Source organism: Mustela erminea, chromosome 9 (genome assembly GCF_009829155.1).
Source record: "Mustela erminea isolate mMusErm1 chromosome 9, mMusErm1.Pri, whole genome shotgun sequence".
Classification (NCBI taxonomy): Eukaryota; Metazoa; Chordata; class Mammalia; order Carnivora; family Mustelidae; genus Mustela; species Mustela erminea.
In genome coordinates this window covers 105,111,990-105,133,188 of record NC_045622.1, presented here as the reverse complement: position 1 = coordinate 105,133,188, position 21,199 = coordinate 105,111,990, and the positions used below count along the sequence as shown (strand labels likewise).

General features: G+C 50.1%; 1 long non-coding RNA gene across 2 annotated transcripts; it reads left to right on the top strand.

The window, feature by feature from the left end:
* Positions 1-1,095: 1,095 nt before the first annotated feature.
* On the top strand, positions 1,096-20,324 carry LOC116598350. Of its 2 annotated transcripts, none has more exons than XR_004289043.1 (2): positions 1,096-2,362; positions 20,005-20,324. It is a non-coding gene; the product is annotated as an uncharacterized LOC116598350 (long non-coding RNA). The 2 variants fall into 2 exon arrangements; XR_004289044.1 differs by lacking the exon at positions 1,096-2,362 and adding an exon at positions 13,919-14,047.
* Positions 20,325-21,199: the final 875 nt, after the last annotated feature.

Genomic DNA, 21,199 nt, shown 5'->3' with positions numbered 1-21,199 from the left:
AACACAGGCTGCCTATAGCTGTGGCAGTTGGCCATGTGGTTCTGTGCCTTTCTTCGATAGATTCCAATTCTGCAGCTATAATAAGAGAGAGAGAGAGAACTGCTGATCCGCTGGGCATGGCTGTTGAGCTCCGGGATGCCTGGATGACCCACAGTAATGAGGCCCTGCAGTGGGGACCAGGGATGAAGTGAGTGCAGGGCGGGGGTGGCGGGAGTGAGGCACCGGTGTGGGGTGGGGATGATGGCAAGAGAGGGAAAATTCTGGACCTAAGAGTGGAGTCCTTCCAGGCATTGGTGAGCCCCTAAGGACTGCCTTAAAATGAGGTTATGTCCTGGGTCCTCTGTTTTAGAAAGCAGGGGGTGAGGAGGCCAGTTTAGAAAGTTTAGAAACCTCTATTTAAAAGTTGACTTGTTTGCCACTTAAGGTTTTCGCCTTCAAGCTATTCAGGAAATTCTACTCTATAAAGTGACTCATTCATTCCCTAAGGGTTCCTCATAGCCAGGGTTTTACTGGGTCAACCACAGAGGCACCAATTCCTGGAATATTGTTTCCATTTTGTCATGGAATATAACTTGGAGGTAATATTTTTGAATGCTCAGTTGTGGAGAACTCAAAATACTTCAAAGAAATTAGTTCTAAAATCCTTACGTGCTCTCTTTCTCCTGTGACTATGACAAGTAGAAATGCTTGACGATCTCCAGATTAGCTACTTTTAAGGTACTTAAAAAGGCAACTTGGAGTCCAATTCTGCCACCACACTGGCATCTCCCCTCCAGGAAACCCACCTTACCTCCAGTTACCGAGGGGTCCTTTGGTCTTCTTGCCTTGATCTCAGCCTCTGCCTTAAAATCCCCTGTTCTCATCTCTCTGCTTTCTGCGGCTCAGGGCTTGGTCTCCCGCTCCTCTCTCTCAAGCCACCAAAGAGCTCCGCCTCCCTGCTTAACTTATTTATTTATTTTATTATTTTAAAGATTTTATTTATTTGGGGGGAGGAGAGAACAAGCAGGGGGAGGGGGACCGGGAGAGGGAGAAGCAGACTCCCCACTGAGTGGGGGAGACTGATGGGGGGCTTGATCCCAAGAGCGTGAGATCATGACCTGAGCCGAAGGCAGACGCTTAATTGACTGAGCCACCCAGGCGCCCCCTCAAAACTGTTCAAAGTGAAAAGCGAAAGTCACCCCCATTGCTCTTCCCAGAATAGTCCCTATCCTCTGGGAGAAAGTCCCCCAGGATGAAGGCTTCGGGACTGTGTCCATGGACCCAGGGCTCCAGTTCTGTCTCCCGGAGCACTGGTCCCTCCCTTCTGCGGCACAGTGTCAGGAGGGTCTCTCATTTCAAATACAGTAAATCTTTGGATTCATTGGCAGGTTCCACTGTGGACAGTGCTTCAGTGACTTGCAAAGGAGGTTTCCTGTGTATGACCTTGAGGAATATATGTGACCTCTGTGTCGCTCTGTTTCTTATCTGTAATGTGTATGGGGGGGTTAGGACACCATGGTCCTTAAGCACCTGTTGCTCTACCCCATCTCTGTGTCTAGGCTTCTCCCCCTCAACTGAGATTTCTGGTTTCTTTTTCTGCTAGTATCATTTTCTTTTTTTGCCCCGCAGAAGGGCTTGTGTCGCCGTGCAGAGATGAGAGAGTTGGAGTCACCTTTTGGCTGGCTCCCTCTGCGACACTACCAATCATGTAGCCCTTTGGGACTCTAGTGTCCTCATCTGAGAAGGGACAATCTGAGTGAGGGACCAGGACCGTCTGATCTCCAGGAGACTTTCTGGTTCTGACACCCGTTGATTCTCCTATCCAAGGGTCACTCCTCTGATCCTAATTGGACAGTGGCTCAAGGCAGGTTTTTGCTGCTTTCAGCACAGGGTGGAGATGGTAGATTCCGGGCAGGGGACCCACTGGGGGAGCCGGCCCCTCTTCTAGAGTCCCTGAGTCAGCTCCTCATGCCCTGACTTCATTTTTTCATCCGGAGTGTTGTGAAATCCCAGAACATCACCCACGCCCACTCTCAACACTGAGTACATTTGGAGCGCATTCCAACACCAAGTAAGAGACATTTGGAGATGACATCTCACCTGGGAGCTTGGGAACCCCTGCTCCTTGTCCTTGTGTGTGATTTGAAGGGGGCTAGGATGGTGCCTGTCCCATGTCCCAGGAACCCTCTGCACCATACCAGGACAGTCAGTTCCCCTCCTGATGTCCCGCATTAAGGCCTGGCCAACTTCCCGAGAGGGCTAAGGAGCCAGCAGAGTGATGAGACTCAGAATCAGCTGGGGTGCCTGAGGAATGCAGATTCCTGGGCCCCACTCTGGAGAGCCTGAGTCCGTAGATCGAAATTGCGTTTATCAAGGCCTCTGGGTGAGTCTGGGGCAGGGGGTTCGGGTGCTGCACCTTGAGAGACACATGTGGGGCTTGGGGCAATGGGGGGAACAGAGCCCACTCCTGCTCTCACGTTGCTCATACCATGGGCAAGGAGAAGCCCGGTGGGGAGCTAATAACGCTTACCTTGAAATGAGCGCTGTAACATGAGTCCCAGGACTGACAGATTTTATTCCTCCTCCCACCCTCCAAAGTAATTCGGTGCTTACAAAGCTTGGCTTTGTTCATTAAGAGGGTTTGACTGTGGCATTTTTCTGCAGGGGGCCTGCAGGGATGGTAAGTTAAAGTTAGCGGCAAGAGATGTCGGGCTCCCCGGTCTCACCACCGCCCCTGCTCAGTCTGCTGCATCTGAGGACCCACTGGTGAAGGACAAGGGGCCGTCTCTAAGGCCCGTTGAAGCTCTGACCTTCTGGCATGGGGGGAGGGGACGAGGAACTGTCCTCATCTTATTCTAGGTAGGTAGTTGTCATTTCTGTTGCTTCTGAGCTATCCCTTTTTCTAAGGTCAATCGATGAACTTGAGTGTGCAAGGGCGCTTCGCTACGGGAATGATTTGAAGAGGCGGCTTGTGAAGGGTGAGCTTATGGTGGTTCCAGGGGGCTTGCTCAGCGCCCGCCGCTGAAGAACAATGTGGCAGAGGCATCCCTCAGAGGGGAGAGGAGCGAAGTCACGGCTCCACAGGACTTCAGAGGAGGAACACGAGGTTCATGGGCTCCTGGCAGGACATACCACCTGTGGGGTTCCAGGAAGACGCTCTGGGGCCATGTGTCACCACTGGCCATGTTGGTTCTACCCATCGGGCTCATCAATCTGGTCTGAGAGCTGGGCTCAGGGGTGCTGTCTTAGTTGGGGCTGCTGTGACACGGTACCATAGACTGGGTGGCTTATTAACACTTGATCTTAGAGAAAAGGCCAAAAAGCCTGGGTGGCTTATTAATGATAGAAACGTATTTCTCAAAGCCCTGGAAGTCTGAGGTCAGGGAGCCAGCATGGTCAGGTTCTGGTTCTCTTCCGGGTTGGGGCCTACCAACTTCTCACTGTGTCCTCACATGGTGGAAAGAGGTGAGGGCGTTCTCTGAGGTCCCTTCTATAAGAGCACTAATTCCATCACTAGAGTTCCCCCCTTATTGCTAATCAGCCCCTCCTCCTGAAACCACCAGTGTGTGTGTGGGGGTGATGGGGTGGGTAGGATTTCATCTGATGGATCCTGGGGGGGCACCAGCATTCATGTTGCAGGTGCTTCTGGGAACTGGTGCCCTGGGCATCCCCAGGGGCATGTTGTGATGGCTGCAGGTTGAATCCCGTTGCAGTCATGTATCAGCTTGGGTAAGGCGTTAACTTCTCTGAGCATCAGTTTTCCCATCTGTAAAATGGGGTAACGTTCCTTATGTTGTTGAGAAGATTGAATGAGCTAGGCAGGCAAACTGCTTTAGCACAGTGCCGGATGCGGAATAAAGGTTAGACTTTATTATTATTAGTCACAGAAAGTGGCAGAGCCCCGAAAATGAGGTCTGTATTAATTTGCTCAGGCTACCATAGCAAAATAGACCAAAACAGACCAGGGAGCTTCAACACCAGAAAATCATTCCGTCACAGTTCGGAAGTCCCAGACAAAGGTGTTGGCGGGTTTGCTTCCCTCTGAGGCCTCTGTCCTTGAAGGCAGCCTTCCCACCTTGTCCTCATTGGTCCTCCGCACGCACGTGTGTCCCTGAGTCTGTTTGTGGCTGCAAATTTCCTCTTCTTCTGAAGACACCGTCAGACTGGATTAAGACCCACCCTATGGGCTTATTTTAACTTAATCACCTCTTTAAAGACCCTGTCTCCAAATAAAGTCACATTTTGAGGTAATGAGGGTTAGGGCTCCACATATGGGTTTAGGGACACAAGTCAGCTTGTAACAAGGGCCGGTCTCTGGGCCAGGATCTCCGAGGATCAGACAGAAGAGGCCCCCCCTATAGGGAACCTGATGCGAGAGTGGGGCACAAGCTTGCATGAGGGCCACGCTGTGGCTGCCTGGGCGGCCCATCCCTCGGGACTGTGCTGCCAACTGCCGCGCATCTAGGGTTATGGTTGATGGCTGGGTTTGCAGGGGGCCCAGCCTGGCCCGTGGGGTTGACATCAGCTCCACAGGTGGCATGAGGAGGTGAGTGTGCAGGATACGGAAGGGAGAGCAGACGGTAGCTCTAGAAGAAACAGGAGGATTGCATCCTTGGCCATTAGGGGGACAAAACAAAGGCAAGTTTGGGGATCCCTGGGCCCCCAGCCCAGCTCTTTTGGGTTCACAAAACTCTTGCTTTCTTTCATTGGGTCAGGAAACCCTTTTAAGGAAGACAGTGATAGGTGTTCTGGCCATTTAGGGCCTTCTCCTGGCTCTGGTCCACGCTTTTCTTTAGGAAATGCAAATCTGGGCTTTAGCAGACAACCAGGTAGCTGGGGTGTAGGTCCTCAACATCTTGGAGGCTTTCAAGGACAGGCCTAGAGCCCGGCGTGAGAGCAGGTGTGCCAGTCCACTAACTTTCAACCCCAGGATGAGCTCGTGAAGGTCACTTGTCAAGCGCCCTCTTCTCCCCTTCCCACTCTTCTCTTCCACGAGGGTCCTCCTGAGCTACTTTGTGGACTTCTCCAACATCCGGGCAGATCTGTCCCTGCTTGGGTTCCTGGACTCAGCATCTCTTTACCTGCCATTCAGCTTTGATTTTTGGTGGAAGGTGGGGTCCCAAGGATGGCATCCTGGCTCTTATTGCTGGAGTGAGGGTGGGCAGTACATGCTGTCGCCACGAACATTCCAGCTCCCTCACCTTGATCTCAAGGCTGTCTTTTCAGCCTTTTATTCACATCAGTTAGCTAAATGGTTTGGGGATTTGATAGTCTCTCTGTTCATAGTCATTCTGAGGGTGCTAGAAATGGAAGAGGGCATTCTTTTCAAACCCTTGAGCTGTGTCAGAATTAACTTAGAGTTTCTGACTGAGCCCATGGCAGAATGTATTTAGACACAGTCCTTTTATGGGGAGATGTGTTCCTGGGACAGAACCCCCACATCCAGACTAGAATTCAAACTATATCTCCTACTTAGAGGGTCTCCTCAAGCCAGCCCTCCTTCTAGGGGAGCCAAAACACTCTGGAGAACTTGCTCAGCTCCTATGGACACCAGGTTGTAACCTTCTTGGAAGATAATCATGAAGTGCCAAATGCAAGTTCTGGGTTCAAATCCTGGCTCTGCTGTTGACGAGTTGGGTCTTCTGGGGTGTTTCTGAGTCTTAGTTTCCTCATTTCTGAGTCATGCGTGATACATATGAAGTACTCAAAAAATCATAGCTGATTTTATTCTTTCTTTAAAAAAAATTCTTTGAGAGAGAGCGAATGAGTAGGGGGAGGGGAAGAGGGAAGGGAGAAGCCGACTCCCCACTGAGCAAGGAAGCTGACCTGGGGCATGATCCCAGGACCCTGAGATCACCAGCCACGCTGGTCCTCGGGGAAGCTGAGTGACAAGTTGGACAAGAGTGGTAACAGCCAGCTGGAAGATTCTGCTCGGAGGAAGAACAACCTCAATGGTGGGAGAAAGCCAAGACAGGTTTAAAATACCTGAAGTACGCCTTCTGACATGTCAAGATAATGCTGTTTACCCTTCTGGAAATGCAGCACCTAGCTATGGATTTGGTTCAGAGAAGGGATGCTCCTGGGACATCTGACTTTGTTTTGGGGAGCAGAGGGCCATAGGATCCTCATATTATCCTTGCAAAACTTGCAGAAACCCCTCTTGCAACTTCACGGGTTCCCTTGTGTGAGCCCAGGAAGAGCTCAGACTCAGGGGACAAGGGTTGAGGAAGACACTTACTGGCTTCGATCTCCATCACCCCCTCAGTTGGGAAGTTTTAGACAGAAGTCAAATAAAACCATGGAAGTGCTTGTCTGCCTTCTCCACCCTCCAAGTGAAAGCAGCTGGTAAGAAACTACAGGAATTCAACCGATCCCCCTAATCCACTGTCACGTGGGATCAGAGCCCCTTCTTGTGGACAGTGCAATGGCACAGGCTCTGGGGCATGGTGGGTAGAATCCCAGGCTCCAGAGTGGGGGGTGCCTCCAGGTCTGGGTCCCCACTTACAAGCTGTTCTTCTTGTCTTTTGAAATTAATTTATTTAGTTGAGAAAGAGAGATAGGCAGGCAGGACAGAGGGAGAGGGAGAGAATCTCAAGCAGACTCCCTCCTGAGCGTGGACCCCGATGTGGGGCTCGTTCTCATGACCCTGAGATCATGACCTGAGCTGAAATCGAGAGTCTGATGCTTAAGAGACTGTTCTTAAATAGCCCCACAAGCTGTTCTTAAATAGCCTCTGCCTCCCCCTTGCTGAAAAGGGCGTGATAGTAACCATGCACATCATAGTTGTGTTGTACAGATACAATGAGACTATAGATGTGAAATCCTGGGCATGTAGGAAGCAGTGTTATCTCTTACTGTGATTACTCTCTTTGGGATGGGATATGTGATTTGCCGGTAGGCTTCTTGGGAATATTTTGCTAATTGTCATGAAGTACTATCTGTCCTTTGAGACCATTATTATTATTATTTTGAGACTACAGGCTTTTGGTCTTCTAGAGGCCTCTTCTTCTTCTTCTTCTTCTTCTTTTTTAAAAAGGATTTTAATTTTAAGTAATCTCTACACTCAATGTGTCTTGAACTCCCAACCCCAAGATCAAGAGTCGCATGCCCCACCGACGACCAGCCAGGTGCCCCTCGAGAGTCTTCTTAGTAAGCAGTCATTCGAAGCATTCCAGCAATTGGCCTTCCGGGTGGCTTGCTGGGCAAGGACCTGGGATGGGCACAGGGGGAGCGTCCGGGGTTGCAGAGGGACCCGGAAGAACACTGGACCAGATGACAACCGTTCTCTGACCCGACCTTTTGCCCTGGGCTGCATTCCCCAAACCACCCATGGTATTTGAACTGAAGTCTCGCCCCCAGGATTGTTCTGAAGTCTTGGTGGAGAAGAGATGAGTTGAGACCCGTCCTTGGCAGGTGGAGGTGATACCGCGGGCCTACAGATAGAAGGGCTGGCTGAGATGCCGGCCCTTCCTGGAATCCTGAACCGATCTCTCCACCAACCTTCCCATGACTGTTTTTTGAAAATGTCATGAGTTTTTGATACTTACTTCAGTCAGCATCTGCTGAATGGCGGCTGCTGTGCGAGGCCCCCAGAATGCAAATAGGTGAGAGAGATCCCAGACTGTAAGTCCAGCGAGGCGAGGGCTGGGGGCTCTTGGAGCTCCCTGCTGACAACTTCTTGTCCCCTCCCTGCTGGAGAAGGGCCAGGAGGGCGTTCTCCTCCTGGAGGCAGCAAGAGCAGAGGCTCCGAGGAGGTGTAACAATGCGGTTCATTCAGGAAGTGAGTGGCCTCAGATGGAGGAGCAGGTCGCGTGGGCGGGTCAGAGTGCCACCTGGGAGTCCTTATCTTTGGGGAGTGGGAGCCACTGGAGGCTTTTAATATGGGGAAATGACACCAGCTGGCTTTTGTTTTTCTTAGCTATCACAGTGATGGGTATTGAACATTTCTTGTGATAGGCATTAACTAAAGGCTTTACCAAGTTCTTTTTTTCTTTTTCAAGATTTATTTATTTTAGAGAGCAAGTGGGCAGGCAAGTGAGTGGTAGGGAGGGGCAGAGGGAGAGGGAGAGAATCCTGAGGCAGGCTCCCTGCTGAGTGTGGAGCCCAACGTGGGGCTTGATCCCAGGACTCCTGAGATCATGACCTGAGCCAAAATCAAGGGCCTGCTGCTTAACCAACTGAGCCCCCTAGGCATCCCCCAGGTTATCCTATTTAAGCTTCTTACAGAGGAGGCTGGGAGAGCCCACGGAGCCCAATCGTGTAGCGGCAGATGAACCTCCATCTCTCCAACACCAAAGTCCTTGCTATCCACGGCTCCTCCATTTCCCTGAACCTCAGAGCCCCGTCTAGAACATCTCCCTCATGGGGTGGTTTTATGAACTTGGCGGGGGGGATACTTGGGCACTTGGTACAGTGCCTGGCACCCAACAAACGTTAGTCACTGTTATTTTTAGCATTGTTGTTGTCATCTGTTGTAGAGAGTGCTTGCTGGTGTGCCAGGTGTTGGGTACCTTGAAGTTTGAAACCACATGAGCTGGTGGGAGTAAACTGTGCTAATAAACCAATCCTGCCAGAGCAGGGTGCTGACTAGGGTGCATGGCGGGAGTCTGCCTGCACCCACCCCAGTTGCTGTGGTTTCCGACTTGGGCACCTCGTTCTCTCTGTTCTGGGTGCCTCTCCAGCTCTGGTCTGGGTGACCCCATTCTCACAGCTCCTTCCCGGATGCTTCCTGCTGCACCCTCTGGTTTCAGTTTTGCTACAGCTGAGCGGAGGCTCACCCCACCGGTGGCAGAATGGTGGATGCACTGGAGGGACCGAAGTCCAGGAGGCTGTTGAAAGTGTCCAGGGGAGACAAGGTCAAGGTTGGAAGGGCACCATCATGGGAATGGAGAGAGAAGACAGCTTTTGGGATATTTTGGATTTAAACTGATAAGATGTGGCATTCTGACATCACAAGGAGAAGACAAAGGGAGATGTGAAAAATAAATAATATCTCTCACTTCAGTGGCCTGAGGACCCTAGTGTTTCCCTTTCTGTGCTTCCTTCAGTGGATCTTATCCATTCCTATGGCTTTTAATACATTTCTAGGATGACAATCTAGACAAATTCCCAACTCCCTGAGCTTCAGCCTTGAGTACTTAGCTGTCTCTTGCTCTCTTCACTTGGATGGCTCTCAGGCATCTCACACACAACATCTCCAAAACAGAACTCCAAAAACGATTTGTCTGCCTTACCCCTAAACCTGCTTCTCCATTTCAATCAATGAACACAACTCTTCCTTGTGTTCAAGCTAGAAAATATGGGGATCATCCTTGATGCCTCCCGCTTCTTTACCGCTGGGCTCCCCCTCATCGGCTAGTCCCCTAATTGCTTCCTCGGGAATACATCACAAGGGAAACACGTCACCATCTGCACTGCCGCTGTCCGGGGCCAAGCCACCCCCATCTCTCACTGGGGTGACTGTGAGTCCACAACTGCCTCCCCTCTTCTACTTTGGCTCCAAATTCCAGCCACGGTGATCTTGTAGGAGCACAGATTCCACTGGACTGTTTCATCTTCCCTCATGAATTCCAGCTGCACGTAGCATGGCAACCACCACCTTCCAGGGACTTCCAAAGTCCTGCACAGATCTCAGCTTCATCAGACTCCCCCCTTCCCTTCACTCTTCTCCGGCCTCACTGGCTTCCTGGCAGTCCCCATAACATGCCGTGTCTTTCCTTCCTGGGGCACTCACCCATGGTTCATGCTGTTCCCACTGTCTGGAATGCTGTGCCCCATCGCTGCCATCGCTGTTCCTTCTCACCCTTCAAACTCCAGCCTAAATGCTCCCCCTTGGGTCACTGCCTACAGCCTGAGGAAGTAACACATCTTTCTCAACATCCTCTTTAGTTTATCTTCATTCAGAGCATGGACTGATCACCAGCTGAGATCTGTTACCTGTTCATCTTGTGTATTGTTTGCCTCCCCCACCTAGAGTGTCAACTCTATGAGGCTAGCCAGGCATATAGAAGACATTTGTTGAGTTAGTAGCCAGTGGATGAAGAGGGAATACACCGAGGCAGCGTGGAGGGCCAGGAGAACCCCGATATTCAAGGGGTGAGCAGAGGAGCTGTCAAAGGGTCATGGAGACTTGAGAATGAGGGACAGGAGAGAAGTGTCAGTAACCAAGAGGGGAAGGACATTGGTTGGGGATGCTACTGGCTCCAGGTCATGGCAAACCTGTCCCATGGTGATGAAGACAAGAGATGATTCTTCTCGTAGTCAAAACGTTTGGTGGCAATGCTCTGGGCCAGTGTTGCTCAGGTGCTCTTAGCCTTCCCTCAGCCTCAAGCATCACATTGTCACACAACTGAGTTCAAAGACAGGAAACCGGGAGCAGGGTGGGGCAGACATCCTCCTCACATGTTTCTCTCTTCTTGGTGGGGGGGTGAGATGGTGAGAATGCTGCCCCCAGGAGACTCCAACAGGTGTTCCTCCATACTCCACTGGTTAGAAAGGACACATGCCTGCCCTTGGACCAGGGACTGGGCCCACCTTGCTGAAATATAAGAATCACTTTCCTGTCTTTGAACAAAGTTGGGATTGTGCCAGCTAAGGAGAAGGGGAATGGCTTTTGAGTAAGCGATGCACCGTCCTTGCTCTAGGCACATTTCACAAGGAAGAGTTTTTTCTGTTGGTCACATAGGATGGGTATAGAGTGGAGGCTGCTGGAGTTGCTGCCCGTAGACTGTGTGTGGCTCTTGAGAGAGTAGTTCCCATAAAGTGGTTGGGCCGGGCTGTCCACTACAAGCTTACGAATTAGTGGGAGAGATTTAGGAGAGGAAGGTAGATGACCAGGAAATTTGATGTTGAAGGTAAGAGGAGAGATGGGACAATCTCTGGCCGCAGGAGGCAGATGCAAAGAGATCTTTCCAGTTTGGGGCAGACTTGAAGATGTTTACTGGATGAGCCAAAGAAGCCAGCAGGAGAGAGGGGGAAGCAGGATGGGGTAGTTGAGTCCCTCGCCTTGAAAGAGTCATGGGGATGGGTTGAAGTGCACAAGACGGGTGGCTGTTACTGGACAGAGTGGGGAGGCTTTTCTGGAGACTCAGATGCCTTCTGAGATGGGAGAAGGGTCGCAGGATGGTGAAGGTGCCCAGGGATGAAGATTCCCCTCACTTTCCTTTGGGTGACAATGGGCTCATGCAGAGAGTGAATGGGTGACCTTGACCTTTCCAAAGGTTAGAACATTTGTTTTAACATTCTGATATAACAGAGTAACAACAACAACAACAAACCACCCCAGATCCATCTGCGTGGCTGCATTCCGAAAGTCCAAGGACAAAGACGGATCCTTGGGTTTTCTTGTTTCAGCGGAACAGAGCCTCTCAGCACATGGTCAGGGGCGTGGTTGTTATACTGTCCAGAGCATGCAGGACACTTAACAGACAGCAAGAGCTTCCAGATCCTGCCGCCGATGGGCCACAAGGTGGAGGGGTGCATGCCCTGAATTGGTCAGAGAGGACTTGGGTCCTAGGTCCAGATGCACCACTCACAAGCTGGGGTTTGCTGTTATCCTCCAGGCCTGTGACCTCATCTGCAGGGGGCTGGGCTGTTGGCAGCTCCACTCCTCTCTCCTCTGCCCACAGCTTTAAAAGGATGCTCCTTACTGGGAGCTAGGGGAGGGCCTTCCTGCCCCCTCCACATCCCTGTCCGGGGAGTTTTGACTCTGCTCAGTACCCCTTGGAACAGGACAGTGTTTTCTTTCACCATTAACCCTGGTCCCTCACTTCTGGCATCTTCTCCCCTTTGTTTTGGGGAATGATGGCATAAGGCCCAGCTAGTGGGATTGGGAGCCAAACCTTTCTCCTCTATTTATTCAGATCGTAGCTATGGATGCAGCAAAAAGCAAACAGAAGTTTGACTAGATATATGGGCTCAATATTCCACAACATTCGAAGCCGCTGCCTACTTACGTAGGAGGCATAAAACACAACATTATGTTAAAATGAATAATGGCCCCAACAGAAAAAAAGAGGTTATTTTTTAAGAAAAAATCCTGAGGAGGCATGTTCAGATGCTAAGTTGGTCAGATTGTCTTCTTCTCAAGGGCTTGTTAATGTCCATCCACACCCTGTGCTATCTCTCGGGGTGAGAGTTCTAAAGGGGACATGTCTTCTCTTAGGTCACCCTGTTTAGCTGGCATGTGGGGTTGGACGTTGACCTCAGGAGGGTTCTGTGCATGTCTCATGGCTTCGCTGGGGGATTCCGATGTTGGTAAGGAGTGGGGGGGGGGTGGGATCCCGGAGTCCCATCAAAGCTACAGCAGTCAGATCAGTCCTGCTCATCTCTGCATCGCCTGGACTCCACTTCCTCATGACCAAAACGTGACTAATGATAGTTTTGCCCTCATGGGGTGGCTATGGGGATTCGATGAGTTTACACTTGGGCAGTGTCTAGGAAAGTGCCCGGATGGAATCAGTTACTCAACCCACCATCACAGAGGGCCGGCAACTTGTCCGTTACACCTTGTGGGAAGGAAGCCCCAGGTGCATCTCTGCCCTCACGGAGTCAGCATCTAGCTGAAGAAAGAACATGGACCTTGTAGAAATCGATAGAGAACCAGAGCAGCCTCCAAGACCAGCCCTTCCCGGTGGCACGGACGACTTCCTGGAGGGCCAGCAGCTGCTGGGTGGGGCGCGCCGTCAGCCGGCCCTGCTTCATCTCCTGGCCGCCAAAGCCGGGAGAAAGGAGAATCTGGTATTCATTGTGTGGTTGTTTCTAATTTCCTTCTGCTTTCGAGATCCTCTTCTGAGGAAGAACAATGCCCTGAACAAGGCTGGGGCTTCCTTGTCCAGGCACCCGCCCAGCTGTGGGGGTGGGGGTGCCGGAGAGAATGCAATGGCCGGCACTCCAAGGGCAGATGGCGTTTGACTCCTGTCCTCTGAGAGCGCTGGGGACGGGCGGGATTGGTGGCTGGTTTGAATCCCAGCCTATTGTTTGCTGTTATATCCCTGGGGCTTTGAGCAACTCCCCCCATCTCATTTATGAGTGTTATTTATAAACTGTCCCTGTTTGCCGAGGAAGGACAGTCTTTCCTGTACTACCAGCTACAGGTACTGATACAGGAAAGTTCATCTGAGGCTGGACCTCCCATGGCACCTAGATTCTAGAGCCACTAGGCTGCGCCATGTTCTCCCGCCACCATAACCCCGGCAGGAGGAAGTGGTGCTGGGTCCTTGACAGCATGGCTCTGGCCAGGGCCAGCGCCCGGACCAGTACGGGAGGGATCCTCAGAGGGCCTTGGGCTGGGCATTTCCCCTGCCCATGTCTTGTAAGTCTGATGGGAGCAGAAGGCCCAGGACTGGGACCAAGGAAAGGGCACGATTTCCATACCCCTTTCTGTCTTCATACTTGTCCTCTTGTTTGTGGATCTCTGTACATTCATCAGCTTTGCTGGGTTTCTCTTTTACCACGGGAAATCAGAATGAGTGACCCTCAAGGGGAAGCAGGGCAGGAGAAGATCAAAGGGCTGGCTGGCTAGGGTCTTGCAAATCCACAGGGCTGTACTGAGGGAGCGGCCATGGGAGCGGCAGGTGGGAACCCGATGTTGAAGGACTAGAGCTGGGCAACTGCCTCTAAGTGGGGGTCCCACACTTAAGTCCATCGGGGGCCACCATCATCCCCTCTGCACCCCCATACCCACTCTGTACGCTGTTTGTTTAATGGTCCTCTTGAAATAGATTTATTTTTAAAAGCCCACATTTAATTACAAAGAAAGCTTTGTCACTATCATAAATAAATCTGGCATTTTTCTAATAATGGTCAGCACAAGTTCATTACTGTTAAAATGAAAATATTCATCATGGACCTGCTAAGATCTTGAGCCTTGTGTGAGTTCTTGGTGTGGACTTTCACACAGAAGGGCGTCTCCCTGGGCATCTGATGGTGATATTGGGGGTGAGCATGGTGCTGGCGAGAAGTCATCGAAGATGGTTCAGGAAGGCACCCTGCTGCTTGACCTGAGGCTACCGGCTCCATGTCAGCATCTTCAATGTGGGAGAATGACAGTGTCTCCTTCAGAGGCTGGGTGAGGACGGACCCAATTCATGTATGTATAAGGTGTTCAGAACAGGGTCTAGGGTCTAGTAAGTGCTCAGTAGGGGTTAACAGCCACCATAACTTGGGAGGCTCCAGCCTTAACTTGGGGGCTGCCCTGGGGATCCCATCACCTGCCTGTTTGGTGACAGGGCCAGAACAGACCTGATCTCCAGGCTCCCTCCGGCTCTCCACCCACCTCTGTTCCTCTCCCAACTCCTCCGCTCGGACAGGTGCACCCAGGTGGTATGTCCGTCATTTCCCTCACGATGATAGAATTAAAACTAAGATGTGGTCATGGCGTTAGTCACCTCAAAACACTCCCGTTGGCATGGGCGGTCATCCGTGCCCCCTGGAGGCTCTGGAATGGACTCTCAGGGATCAACGCTCCCATGCACACGCGGGGGGCTTGTCCGATCCGAGTCTGCTGTTCGATCTGAGCAGCCCTGGTTGTTTCTGGAACAGGACCTGTGGCTTGGAGGGAGAAAGTTGCTGTGGGAAGCAGTCCCAGGTTCCCTGGTGGGACTGGAAATTCTGCCTCCAGCCCTGGAATTTTGACTTCCTGTTTGGCCTGGCTTTGTTCCCCCACATATTTGGCTGTGGTGTATCCTCTCCCTCCCCCTCTCGGGATCCGTTTCCTCATCTGTAAAATGAGGGGGTTGCACTAGATCGTATCTAAGGCTCTCTTCAGCTTGAAAAAGCTATGATTTGCCTCCCACCCTCTTGCTGTTCCCTCAGGCCTCTTGATTGACAGAGGAAGGTGGGAAGGAAATGGGCGGACCCAGAAGAGCTGTGCGTCCTACAGCGTAAGGGGCGGGCCCCATAGCACAGGAGTTTCTAGCCCCAAATGTCTATGACAGGGAGGCTGGGAAACCTTGCATTAAGGGAGAGGGGATGAAGGCAGGAAAAAGCAAAGACATTGTAAGTGCCCTAGAAATGACAAGTGGGTAGGTGAATGATGATAAAAGGGCAAATCCAGAGGGGGGGGGGGAAACATGTGTGGGCAAAAGTTTTATAAAGGGGAGCAGCGAGAGTGCTAGGATGGGAAGAATGTGTCTGCCGAGTGATCCCAGTTAGGGTGTCGGAGTAAGCCGCTGGGCTGAGAGTGTAAACAGTCCTGAGGGGGACTGATATCCTCCCCAAATGTCCCTTCTCCTTTCTGGCTCATTTTGGAAGACGTGTTCCCCAGCACCCCCAAATTAGGGTCTCTGGAATTACAGAAATATAGCCAGTCCGCAGGGGTCCGCTTTGATGCTCTAGGTTGGCTTTAGGATGACAGACTGGTGGGTCCCAAGACAGGCAGTCATTGTCCTGTGAGCAACACCAGGCAAACCAGTCATGGTGAGGTTTTCTTTCTTTCTTTTTGTAAAATTTTATTTATTTATTTGACAGATAGAGATCACAAGTAGGCAGAGAGGCAGGCAGAGAGAAAGGAGGAAGCAGGCTTTCCGCTGAGCAGAGAGACAATGTGGGCCTGGGATCATGACCTGAGCCAAAGGCAGAGGCTTTAACCCACTGAGCCACCCAGGTGCCCCATGGTGAGGTTTTCTGTGCGAACTTTGCTCCTTATTGAAAAAGCTGCTAATCTCCAACTCCAGAGGAAGATACAGGGAAAACGAGATTAAAGGAAATTAACATAGAGTGGATGTCTTCGTGACCTTGGGGGTGGACAAAATTTTCTAAAACAACACCGAAAGCACTGACTATAGAAGAGAAACTGGTAAATTGAGCTTTATCAGAAGTATAACTCAACAAAAAGCACCATTCAAAACATGAAAAGGCAAGCCTCTGTCTCAGAAGAAATCTGCAATACATACATTCGACCAAGTGTTCACTTTCAGGATCTATGAAGAACCATCATAAGTCAATAAGAAGGCGACCTGGGTGGCTCAGTGGGTTAAGCGTCTGCCTTTGGCTCAGGTCGTGATCTCAGGGTCCTGGGATTGAGCCCCGCATCGGGCTCCCTGTTCAGCAGTGAATCTGCTTATCCCTCTTCCTCTGCTTCTTCCCTTCCCCCTGCTTGTGTTTTTTCTGTCTCTCGCTCTCTCTCAAATAAATAAATAAGTAAATAAATATAATCTGTAAAAAGTCCTTAAAATAAATCAGTAAGAAAAAGATGATGGCACAATAAAAATTGGGCAAAAGAATTAATACTCACAAGAGATCATATCCAGATGGCCAAATGAACTATGAGAAGGTGCTCGACAACTTTACTCATGAGGAAGATGCATGTTAAAATTAACCATGAGGACATAGCACTATATACCCACCAGAGCGGCTAGAATGAAAAAGTGACAAGACCAGGGCTCACTGGTGATACAGAGCCACTGGAACTAGCATACATCGCTGTGTGGACCGTAGAAATGTACAATCCCGTAGGAAACTTGTTTGGTAGTTTCTGTTCAAGTTAAAGATGCGCCTACTCCTTCACTCAGTCATTCCTCTCCGGGTATATGTATCTAAGAGATACGACCGCACAGAGATATGTACAAGAATGTTCAAAAGCATTGTCTCCAAACTTGAAGTTCCCATCAACGGCAGGTTGAAGCAGTAAACAAACGGTGGCATATTCCTACAGTAGAGTATGACACGGGAGTGAAAGATGACATGTTATAGGATTTCATTACTATGAAGGTCGAGAAGAGGCAAAGCTGACATAGGAGAGGTCAAATCTTAGTTCTGTCTGGTGGAGCAATGGACTGAGAGGGCACATGAGAGAACCTTTTGGGGTGCTAGAAATACTCTGTGTCTGGACTGGGGTGGTGTTTATATAAGTGCATATATGTAAATGATGATCAGGCTGTCCATTTATGCATTTTATTCTATCTCAAGGATTTATTTATGTATTTGAGAGGGTGAGGGGGTGGGGGGTGCTGGGAGGGTGGGAAGGCACAGAGGGAGAGGGAGAGAAATCCTCAAGCAGACTCCCTGCTGAGGGCCCCCAGGCTTGATCGCAAGGTCCTGAGACCATGACCTGAGCTGAAATCAAGAGCTCAGCAGACTAAGCCACACAGGCGCCCCAATTATTTTATTCTATTTTAATTAATTTAACTTAATTTTATTATTTTATGTTATTTTAATAGCACTTAGTTAATGTATAGTGTCATATTAGTTTCAGGTGTGCAATAGTGTAATGCAATCCTTCCGTACATCCCTCTGTGCTCCTCACACAGGTGCACTCCTGTGTGCTTGACCGTGTATGTGGTAGACTTTGATTGAAGAACATGAAAAGAAATGCAGATTCCTATGTCCAAGGGAAGTAGTGACAACAGTAATTTACTGAACACTCAATGTATGCTAGGTGTTTTATATAGATTATTTCATTGACTTCATCCAAACCACCCTGTCAGCTAGGTATTATTCTCATTTTAAAGAAGATGAAACTGGGGGCGCCTGGGTGGCTCAGTGGGTTAAGCCGCTGCCTTCGGCTCAGGTCATGATCTCAGGGTCCTGGGATCGAGTCCCGCATCGGGCTCTCTGCTCTGCAGGGAGCCTGCTTCCTCCTCTCTCTCTCTGTCTGCCTCTCTGCCTACTTGTGATCTCTGTCAAGTAAATAAATAAAATCTTTAAAAAAAAAAAAAAAGAAGATGAAACTGGAACTTCAGAAGGTAAATAGCTTGCAGAGCCTCACTGCTGCGAAACGGAAGAACTGGAACCTGGGCACCGCAATCTGTGTTCTTGCTACTTGGCTTGGGATCTTAGGGTGATGTAGGTGCTGCATCAAAGCTTCCCCTCCAAGCATCAAAGCCTTTGATACCATTAAAAAAAAAGAAAAGATTTATTTATTTGTATTCGAAAGAGAGAGAACGAGCGACAGCAAGAGAGAGGGTATGGGGGGAGGGGCAGAGGGAGAGGGAGAAAGAGAATCTCAAGCAGACGCCATGCTGAACGTGGAGCCTGATGCAGGGCTCGATCTCACGACCCCAGGATCACGACCTGAGCTGAAACCAAGAGACGGATGCTCAACTGTCTGAGCCACCCAGGCACCCTGATACCATTTTTAAAAAAATTTGTTTTTTTTTTTTTAAGATTATTTATTTATTTATTTGACAGACAGAGATCACAAGTAGACAGAGAGGCAGGCAGAGATAGAGGAGGAAGCAGGTTCCCCGCTGAGCAGAGAGCCCGATTCGGGGCTCGATCCCAGGACCCTGGGATCATGACCTGAGCCAAAGGCAGAGGCTTTAACCCACTGAGCCACACAGGCGCCCACCCTGATAGCATTTTTAAAGAAAACATCATCATGTCTCCTGACATTCCAGGATTAAATCCCTCTACTGTCTTAAAAAGAAGAAGAAAAAAACCCACGGCATTGAATGGGGAAACTTTCCATGAATTTGTTCTAATTGGGAGAAGAACCTGTGGTTTCCTACCGCCCTGCTCATCCTAACTGTTCTGTGTTGTAAATTTTCTGAGGAGAAAGCATTGGCTACAGAAGTCAATACTGGAAGCCAAGCTTGAGCTCCAGTTCACTCCTCTTAAACCGGGAGGCTCTCAGGAAGTTATTTAGCTTCTCAAAGCCTTTGTTTCCTTGTCTGTGAAGAGGGGACTTGGTACCTACCTTATAGTTTCACCGCAAGGGTTGAATGAGGTCATACCTAAGAAGCCCTCAGCCCAGCAGCAGGGTCATAGCAAGTGCTCAGTAAAGGGTAGTATAGAGATGTCGGAGCTGGGGCACCTGGGTGGCTCAGTCATTAAGCGTCTGCCTTCGGCTCAGGTCATGATCCCAGGGTCCTGGGATGGAGTACCACACTGTACTCCCTGCTCGGCAGGAAGCCTCTTTCTCCCTCTCCCATCCCCCTGCTTGTGTTCCCTCTCTCTCTGTCTCTCTCTCTCTGTCAGATACGTAAATAAAATCTTAAAAAAAAATGTTGGAGCTGATACTGAGTTGGTTCCACCCAGGGCTCTTAAAGCTTAGCACCTTTCTCCTTCAAACAGTTCAGCACACATATTAAAAAAAAGTTAGGGGAAAGATTTTTCTAGAGTGGAGACACTTCGGGTGGGGCAGAGTCTCAGTGCTTTAGTTAGAGGTGGGGGAGGGGGAGGTCCCTTTCAGCTAGACTGGTCCGACAGAGGTATTAGCTGGGTAGGACTTTCAGAAATGGATAAGATCTTGTCACAGAGAAGGGACCAGGAAGGTGAGGAAGGGAGGGGTACCTCGAGCACAGGGGGTGCGTCTGGAGTGGTTAAGCAGACCTGTTTGGAGGGCGCCAAAGATTTATGTAGGAACTACTGGAAGATAAGCTTAGAAGGGAAGACTGGCTCCGGATGAGGTCCCACTAAGGACGCTGGACTCCGTCTGCAGGAAGAGGAGTCACTGACCATGGTTGAGCAGGGAGGGGGTAAGATGAATCCAGCGTGGGCAGACCCACATGGGAGGTAAAAGAAACTGGGCCAGGAAGCCAGCGAGGAGAGAAAAAATGCAGGGTCCGGTGGGAAGGAGTTCGGTGTGATCTGGGGAGCGTGGGGGAGGATCCTGAAGTCTTGGAGTCAATTTCTTGAGTTTACAAAGCAGAGAGAAAGTCTGCGTGGAGATGGTCATGAAAGGGATTTCATCAAGGCTAAGACTGGAAGGTGCACCTCATTCCTTCCTGGGTCCTCCCCTTCAGTCTCCTATTGGCATGTCCTCAAGAGCACCGTCTCCTCTTCCGGTTTTGGGCTTGCGCGGGGCACCCTAAGAACAGACACAGGCACTCTACAAACATCCTTTCCATCCTCACAGCCTAGGAACCGCACAGAGGGTGGTGTTTCAAGACCAAAACAGATCCAACAGCAGAGCAGTGTCCAGACCTATCCTCCGCAAGACAAGACTTTGTTTAGATGCTGTACCAAGGGGTTCTCAGGGATCTTCTCTCAGCCGGCACAAAGCTAACAAGAGGTCTCCCCATTTTATGGAGAGATGCAAACGGTGTTTTGAATAAAATTCCCTTTGTTATTGTTGTTTTACAGGGCTGTAGCAGCGGCCAGGAAGAAAACCGCCCCCTCTGAAAGTTGTTTTTGGGACTGTTCTTTGGAGCATTGTTCTAAAAATGGGAAATTACATACTGTCGGGCCAAAGGAAACAAACACGGGCAGTTAAAGGCATACCTTCCTCGAGGTGGCTTTTAGAGCCCAGCCCGTTCTGGGTGTAGGGCTGCCGCAGGTGCATCTCTTCTTTTCTACGGGGATCGGGCGTGGGCTTATATTTGTAACCAGGGTGGGCTTGGGCAACTACCGGGCTCTGGTGATTGTCTTTTACTCCTTCATCCAATAAACATCTATCGAGCATCTCTGCTGGGTCTGTGTTGGTTTTCACTACTCCCTTCCCTGGCACCAAAGTTCAGGAGAGAGGGCCACGTGGGTGGCTCAGTGGGTTCCAGCTCTTGATTTCAACTCTGGTCATGAAGTCAGGGTGGTGAGGTCGAACCCCGTGTTGGGCTCCGAGCTGGTCGTGGAGCCTGCTCAAGACTCTCTCTCTCCCTCTCTTTCTACCCCTCCCCCATTCTCTCTCTCTCCCTCTCTAAAACAAACAAGCAAACAAACAAATAAAAAAGTTTAAAAAAAGGGTGTACCTGGGTGGCTCAGTGGGTTAAGCCTCTGCCTTTGAGTTGGGTTGTGATCTCGGGGTCCTGGGATGGAGCCCCGCATCGGGCTCTCTGCTCAGTGGGGATCCTGCTTCCCCCTTTTTCTCTGCCTGTTGCTCTGCCTACTTGTGATCTCTCTCTCTCTCTCTCTCTCTGTCAAATAAATAAATAAAACCTTTAAGAAATGTTAAAAAAAAATTACAGGGAAAGTTGGCTTCCAGTCACCACTTGTCAATTTTCAGAGTCAATGCATGACTTCTGCCTGCCTATATTGGGGAACCAGACGGAGCCCCAGCACCTTCTCTTCCTCCTCTCTCTTTCCTCTTTATTCAACTACAAAAATAAAAATGTTATTTTTTAACACGTCACTCAATATGTTTCTTTAAGTGTATGATTTTTCACGGTTTCCCGTTATGGGGCTACATAGAGAAGTTCTCGGTCTGTGCTGTGAGACATCAAAAGGTAATTTTTTGGTTATCTGGTTAATTGTTGACACTTATCAACCTTGCTATCATTGCAAAATAATCAGGTCTTGACACTCATCAAGGGTGAAATGAATACATTTCAGGTCGATTTGTGGT